Source organism: Tachysurus vachellii, chromosome 12, assembly GCF_030014155.1.
Source record: "Tachysurus vachellii isolate PV-2020 chromosome 12, HZAU_Pvac_v1, whole genome shotgun sequence".
Taxonomy (NCBI): Eukaryota; Metazoa; Chordata; class Actinopteri; order Siluriformes; family Bagridae; genus Tachysurus; species Tachysurus vachellii.
In genome coordinates, this window is record NC_083471.1 from 7,810,933 (window position 1) to 7,818,432 (window position 7,500).

A 7,500-nucleotide genomic window follows, 5' to 3' on the forward strand; every position below is an offset into this window, starting at 1 on the left:
AGTAATGGAGAGTCAAAGCGAGAGCAAGACGAGTTTCTCAAAGTGCAAATATGCTCACTAAAAAGTTACTTTTAACAGTAAGGCGTTACTTTTTGGTGTAAGTAATCAACAAAGTAATTGAGTTTTTGAATGACACTTTTTGAATGAAGTAACTAGCAACTGTAACTAGTTACTATTTCTTAGTAACTAGCACAACACTGATCATGAACATGACAATCAATGAAGATCGGTGCTGATTTGCACAAAATATCTTGGTTTTGTTGGGGAAAAAAACAACAGCTGATTCACCAACACTTTCAAATGGAGAAATTAGTCTTTTCGGTTTTGAAAACGTATCGTATTTCCGAGTCAAAGGGCTCGAATCCAAGTCACGAGTCAGTGAGAAAAGTCAAAGTCGAGTCAAAAGTCAGCAAATTTGTCACTTAATTCCACAGCACTATGTATGCAGGCATAAAGTCTGATCTTTTATGAGACCTGTTAGTTATGTTCAATTATTACGTTCAGAACTAGCCTGCTTTGTTTTAACTAAAATGAGACATAATGCACTTGTGTTCTTGCTAATCGACTGAAACTAACACGCACGATGATGTTACACACCGTGTTGTACCGTGCTTAGCTGGAGGATAATTAAACGTACATTCGGCCTGGATGAAGCACGGGCCGTCGTCCCACAAGAGGAAAAACAAAACAAAACAAAAGTAAGCAGGAAAACGTGAGGCTTCATGTTGGTCTTAATTGTATATGGTAAGATTTTCCACTGGGTACGAGTGAAACCATTGAAACCAGCTAGCCCTCATTAAATTTTCCACAACATTTTGCAGAAATGTCAGGAAGCAGCTGTAGAGGCAGTGACTAAAGACAGTGTTTTCTCCCTGGATCTCTTTAAACACTTTGCTTCATTGAAATGACATCGATTTCTTGCTTTTTTTTTTTTTTTTTAAACATCCTACTGGGGAGAAAGTATGTAAAGATGTACCAACCTTGTATATGTTCTAACACATTTAACACACGCACACACGTTCGTAACTTCTATCAAGTCCTAATTCTCTCAACATCTAAGCGGACATAAGGTTGTGAAAACTCATAAGTCACTTCACAAAAAAAAAAAAAAAAAACAAGCAGAATAATGATCTCAGAAAAATTCTGTAGCATTTTCACTAGAAGAAGCAAAAACCATCGAGAGTTCTAGCGTCTGCTGATATAGTGGCTCTTTTAACCCAGAGCAGACTAAATAAATAGCTGTAGTAACTGTCCAAGGTTAACAGCTCTAGGTCTGGTGAGCAAACAGTCTGGTGGCTGATGCTGTTCTGGAGAAGGTGCAGAATAAAAATACACCCTCGATGCAGTTCACGCTCAAAATTCCCAAAAGAGGAGGTGCGTATTGTTTTTTTTTTTTTTTTACCCATAAGTAATAACCCATAAAACCATTTTAAATCAGTTCCACCAATGCAGGTGTTTTTTTTTTCTTATCTGCTGCAGTAAATCAGACATCAGACATCAGCAGCAATGCCCTTCTGCATCTGGGAGGCATGTGGTCTACCAGCCTCACCAGATGTTCTGGATCATGGATCTCTTTCTGCCTTCCTTCTCTTTTATTTCTATTCACTGTACACCGTCCACCGGGCCTGGTTCCTGAGTAGTCCTCAGGATCCGGGTTGAAATTGAAAGCAGTGCAAGAACTCACCCAAAGTGCGCTGGGAGAATGGGTGACGTGGAGGAACCAGAAAGGCCAGAAAGGATCCTTTAGCCAGGTTGCTGAGACGACACGGACCACTGCAGGGAGGAGAAAGGAAAAGAGACGGAAGGGTTAGTTAATGATTAAAGAGCGGATATTAAAAGTACCGTTTAACCTTCTAAAATTCTGCTCAAATGTATTTCGTCTTTAAAACAACTAGAACTCGATGCTGATGTGTGGATGCTGTGGATGATATGGATGGTGTTGATTGTGTGGACGGTATGGATGAGGACGTCTCCACCACAACACAAGTCAGTTCCTCGTTCTTACTAATGTATGCGCCTGAAATATATCAGACCGAATCTCCATCACAAACAAAAGTGAATACACTGAAATTCAAACTGATGCTGAATCTGATGCCCTGATGATTCTCCGTCGTTCTCCATCTCTTTTTATCCTAAAGCCGACACCGAACCACGCTAAGCTACGTCAGAACACACGGCTTGGTTCGGTTTGCTGTTAATCGAACAATTCAAGGTTTCTCCTTGAACAGTGATAAAACACTAGTTCTAATCCACACGGCTCAAACTATTCTAGCGTCTTTGCAGCGTGTTCACCACTACTGGCTTCTCCGAAGTTTCTTTCCAACCTTCTCAATGATTCAGAAGCCTCCTCCAGTGAGAGAAACATTAAAACATAAGTGATCTCTAAAATAAACCACACTTTCCATCAGGATCTGGATCAGTTTTAGCCAGAAGGTCAGAAGGTGTCTAGAACTCACACACTGCACTGAACTGTAGTGGGCACTATATCAGATCCCTTTGTGACCGAAGCTGCCTCGGCCTACCCGGAAAAACGAGAGATTTCTGTAGAGTTGCATCACAATCCATGATGACGTTCACTCGGAGTAAACACGGGAAACAGGGTTTATCAAGACCGGAACATCTCTCAGCTCACCTCACACAGACTACAAGTTCAAACAGAGAGGTTCAGTACAAGGGAATGCTGAAGCGTCAGGACCAGTATAATACAATTCAAACGATAAACAAAGAATAAAATGTAAAACTGAAGGTTGTCTTGTGGGCAGAATCAAAAGGAAAGAAGGTTTTTTTTTTTTAAATGTACTTTACTCAATGGGGGTTTTTACACCTGATCACTTCATGCGTTTTCTGTGATCAGATAGCTATCCGATGGTAAAAAGACCAGGTCTAAATGCCCTCCGAAACGTTTTCGAGACGGATTCCGATCGTTCAAACCACATCAGCAGGTGGTCTGGGACGCATTTCAGATGAAACAGGACAGGTGTAAATGAATGTGGTTGTTCAAGCCACATACGTCAGCGCTATACTCCTCCCAAACGGAAGTACGTCACTCGCAGGTGACTCACGAGTCGTGCATCGCGCCAGAAAGAAACATGTTTTCCCATCAGTGCTGCCTCCGATCTTTCACCCAGGTGTCTCGTTGGGTCTTAAAATGCATTGCTGCAGCCAGCGAAAATGCAGCAAACAGTAAATGCTGTTTTTTGTAGAAAGCGCATGTGTTCCATTTCAATTACCCCGGAAATGAGGTAAAATATATTTGCATATTGGGCGGGAGTAGAAAGATCGGATTGATATCCGATTCGCCGAGACGCGTTTATGTGGCCTCATGTAAATGGAACAGTTTTAACAAATCAGATAGCTATCGGATCAGAGAAAACACATGAAGTGACCAGGTGTAAAAAGGCCCAATAAGTCCTAAATGATTTGCTTAATGATTACGACACAGTAGAAAGGATGTAACCGCATGTGTTTAATCCCAGCATCAGGATTTTGAGACATCTGTAACAGTGTGATCAGTTTGTTTAGAAGGGATTAATATCTTAAACATGTCTTTCTGTGTACAGAATGTTTCTAGGGATACATCTCAGGGATGTACAACCTTGCACATATATAAACGCCACACACACACACACACACACTGTCCTTCTCCCTTCTCCCTTAACTTTCTGAGAAAAAAAAACCCCACCAGAGTGTATAAACTCGAAACTACATTTTATTCCAGTGGAGATGATTCATCAAGGTGCCAGGTCTTCCCATTGCTTCACTTCCACAACATTATTCAGCCTGATGAAAATTTAATGTAAAGTAATTCAGGAAAGTTGGATAATTGTATCAGTGGACAGGAAGAGCCCTGGGGTGAGCCACCCCTGTCGTCAACCTGTCTGCTCTCCTCACTGCAACCATAGGAACCCATGAGCACCCTGTCAGAAGCACCTGACATCTTCAATGCCTACAGAACACTCTCTCTCTCTCGCTCTCTCTCTCTCTCTCTTTCTCTCTACTTACACTATGTACACAATGGAGGTATACTGAAGGTCATGCTCCAATCTTCCACATATAACCAGCTCACAACCTCACAGCCTTCCAGCAACCGGCGAGATCTTTCATACGCATGCATCGTTCTTGCTCATATTCCTCATCTTTAATCCTATAATTAATCCAAGTCTTGTTAATAAATACTCGAAACCCCAGCACCTTCAGTGCATGCCGCTTTAATTTAATACGTTCTGTGGCTCTAGGTGTTCGGAGACAGTGTAATTACCTTACAATTAATGGGTCAGGTTAAAAATTTATGGCAGGAAACTGAAAGAGGGTTTTGAGGAATGGCTCGGCAAACCCAGGAGACAGCTATCCTTCTGCTGGGGCTTTAAAAAGGAAGGTGGTGATTGTGGAACAAAGGCAGATTCTACTCCAGCATCAACTGCTTCTGGGAAAACAATCTGATCAGCTGACTGATGTTCTCCAGCTGCACGTACTGTACTGTAACACCCCCGCCATCTCTCCATCCTTTTTCTTCCTCTCCTCCCTCCCTCTCCTCTCTTCTCCTCTGACAACCGCGCTTAATGGTAAGAGCACAGCTGAGAGATGAATGCATAAGAGTGGAATTCGCAGCATTGCTGCAACAGACATCAGAGGATTGTGTTTTATTGCGAGCTGGCGAACGTTCCCGACCGCCGGCGTTCAAGTGTCACGTTACTCTGAGCCAGAGCCGGGAACTTTGATTACCTGGTGATTCTGGCTCTAAAATCAGACCAAACATGGAGGCAGGATCTAAAGAATATTGGTGCTTGGTGTATGATCTTCCACACATACATTGCGAAGTATTTGGATGTGTAAAGAAAAAAAAAAACAAACAATAAAATTTTAACTAATGTTAAAAAAGTGTTTTATTTTAAACTAAGCTTAAGGATGGAAATGAAGCATCACTTTTTATAGAAATAATCATTCATAATTTTTTTCCTACATTTTCCGAGAGCGTGTAGCTCTTTTGTAACCACCGCCCACATGCTGCTTTCTGAGATTCTCAGCTCCGCCGGCAAACATTACACAATGACAGAAGATACTAGGACACTGACATGTTTCTCCTCCTTCAGAAAAAAACCCCATAAAAATCCACCACATAACAGAACGGTACACAAATGTGTAATATTTAGTGCCGTGTTTATATAGCAACGGAAGCCGTTACGAGTTGGTCGCGAAGGCGGATTTCGTGAGAGTCTCACGGATAAGACAATCGACGATAGTTTTCGGTTCCAGCAGCACCATGTGACCAAACTCGGAGCACAATGAGGGTCCAGCAGGTGTAGGAAAAGATCCGGAGCATCCACTCTGTAATCAACGCGTTAGGGAACAGGATTTAGCCTGTGACAAACTGGAGACACATGGTGCTTAATGGGTATTAATCACAGAGCTGCACTCGCTCTATACCAGGCATGCTGGCTGCCTCCAGAGTGGGTTAATCAGTGTCATCTTCTCACCCCTTCATCACCCCTTATCCCCCTTCACATCCAACCCTACATACCACTACTGTAACTCCACAATCCAGATTGAAAGGGGGAAGTGGTATCTGCGTCAGGACATGTGTGGATCTAGGCTTTACTACAAGTCTCAGTAAGGTGATATCCACAGACGCCTGGGCGGGGCAAAACAAAAATGAGGGGCATCGTAAAAATGAGTAATGCTCAGAAATACCAAAACTATAGGAGCGTACGTACGTACGTTCTGAGGTCACTGAGTTCAGTGCATTTTGTGGTGGAAAGCAATTCTGCCCACTTCTGTTTCTGCAGAAAGAACAAGACCAGACTCTGCATGATATTAGCATGAGTCAAGAGTGTGCCATCCGTGCCAATCTCAGGGCTGTTATACAAGGCGAGGGAGCTGGCGCTGTGCAGCGTTCTGACTCAGTCTGTAAAAGCCATCCAGCTCCGTCTGTTCATTTTCCACTCACTTTCTCTCTTACATGCTTCTCGCACCACGGCTTTCTCGTCTTAAAGCGCAGGTTTAAGAGCTCTTCATCGTGGCTTTGGCAGAAGGTGTCGAGTCAAAACGAGAGCTTTACAGCAGTGTAATTAATGTGCTCCAGCAGCCCAGCTGTAGTCAATGACATATGCTGTAGGAGTTGCCTTTTGTTGTTGTTGTTTTTAACAGTCTACTTGTACTTGTGTAGACACATTAAATAAAAACAGAGAAACTTGGAAACTTTTTCTCATCTACTAACGTCCAACAAAGATCGGCAAGAAGCCAGAAAGAACAATAACGTTTGCAGGCTTTCCAAACTCCAGACTAAAATTAGAGAGGCGCTGAATTATTTTAGAGGAACAAAATACTAGCGTAGAATAACGTACTTTTTGTCTCGACCGTGCTGGTATAGGTGAGGTAATCAGACGCAAGAACGTCGTAGAATGAAGATCTTAAACCTTGTTTAATCTCAAGGTCGTTTGAGGACGACTGGTTCTCACTTCTGGACTGAGCAAAAAAACTTTCATTTTCATTCTCAGGCGTGCGCTTTCCTTCCGATGTGATTTATTATGCTGTCCAACTCAATAGGAAGAACTGAACAAACTGTTTCACCCTTTTTAGCAGTGCTAGTTATATAACAACATGGAACCTGCTAAAATGAGGCATCCTGAAAGTGAAACTACGTCCAGTCCTGAACTAAAAAAAAAAAGCCATCGAATACAGCTAAGCGGCCCATGAATACAAACTCCTGATTTCCTGATGACGGTTCTTATAGTTAGGCTTTGGGAAGTGTGATACTCTAAAGTGGCAAAGAAGAGCTTTTCAATGGGGATTAGTATTGAAACTAACAGGAGAGTGGTGAGTTCTGTGTAAAGAGAAATATCATCAAGGCAAATAACAGAACAACAAGCATGCAGTAGTTCACATGGAGGAAAACACTGAATAGCACCTTAAAGGTGGGGTCTCTGTTGTTTGAGAAATGCTTCAGAAAACTGAATCGGGCCGCTAAACAAAACAAAAACAAAACTAACGTGTAGCCAATGAGCAGAAAGGGGTGTGTCTTGTCAAAATGGGCGGAGAGTGTTCAGTGCGCATGTGTGACATTAGCAGAAAGCGGTCTTAACATTGAAACGAAGGATAAAAGCAAAGAAAGAAAGCGAAGAAAGGCTTACGATAAGGCAAGAAGTAGGACGTGTTAATATAGGATCAGCTTTCCAGCGCTGGAGAGAACTGAAGGAGCGGGAAGTTGTATTCATAGATTGGAGTTTCCCGAGTCAATACCTCCTGAGCTAAACGCTGTTACTACACAAATAACACCCCTTTTCCATCATAGTAATGTAGAGAGGCAGCGACAACCGCGTTTGCTAGTAACAGCATTTAGCTCAGGAGTTATCAAGGAAACTCCAATCTGTGAATATGCGGCCAACTTTACTTAAGACGCCGAGGTTGCTTTTTTCCTTCTCGATAGGTGAGTAACTGGTTTTGCTTTGTTTCACAGAACTAATATATGCCGTCCTTTGCATGATTATGCTTGTGTGTCATTTT

At 42.3% G+C, this 7,500-nt stretch overlaps 1 protein-coding gene across 7 annotated transcripts in view; it reads right to left on the bottom strand.

The window, feature by feature from the left end:
* The window catches only part of hivep2a (HIVEP zinc finger 2a), a 63,725-nt gene that overhangs the window by 13,926 nt on the left and 42,299 nt on the right, over nt 1-7,500 (bottom strand). For 5 of the 7 annotated variants that reach the window (XM_060883122.1, XM_060883118.1, XM_060883120.1 and 2 more), the window contains one exon: nt 1,685-1,773. The exons of the other annotated variants lie outside the window; for them this stretch is intronic. The gene's annotated coding sequence lies outside the window, so the exon portion shown is untranslated. The remainder of the gene's footprint in view (nt 1-1,684; nt 1,774-7,500) is intronic. 7 annotated transcript variants of the gene reach the window in all.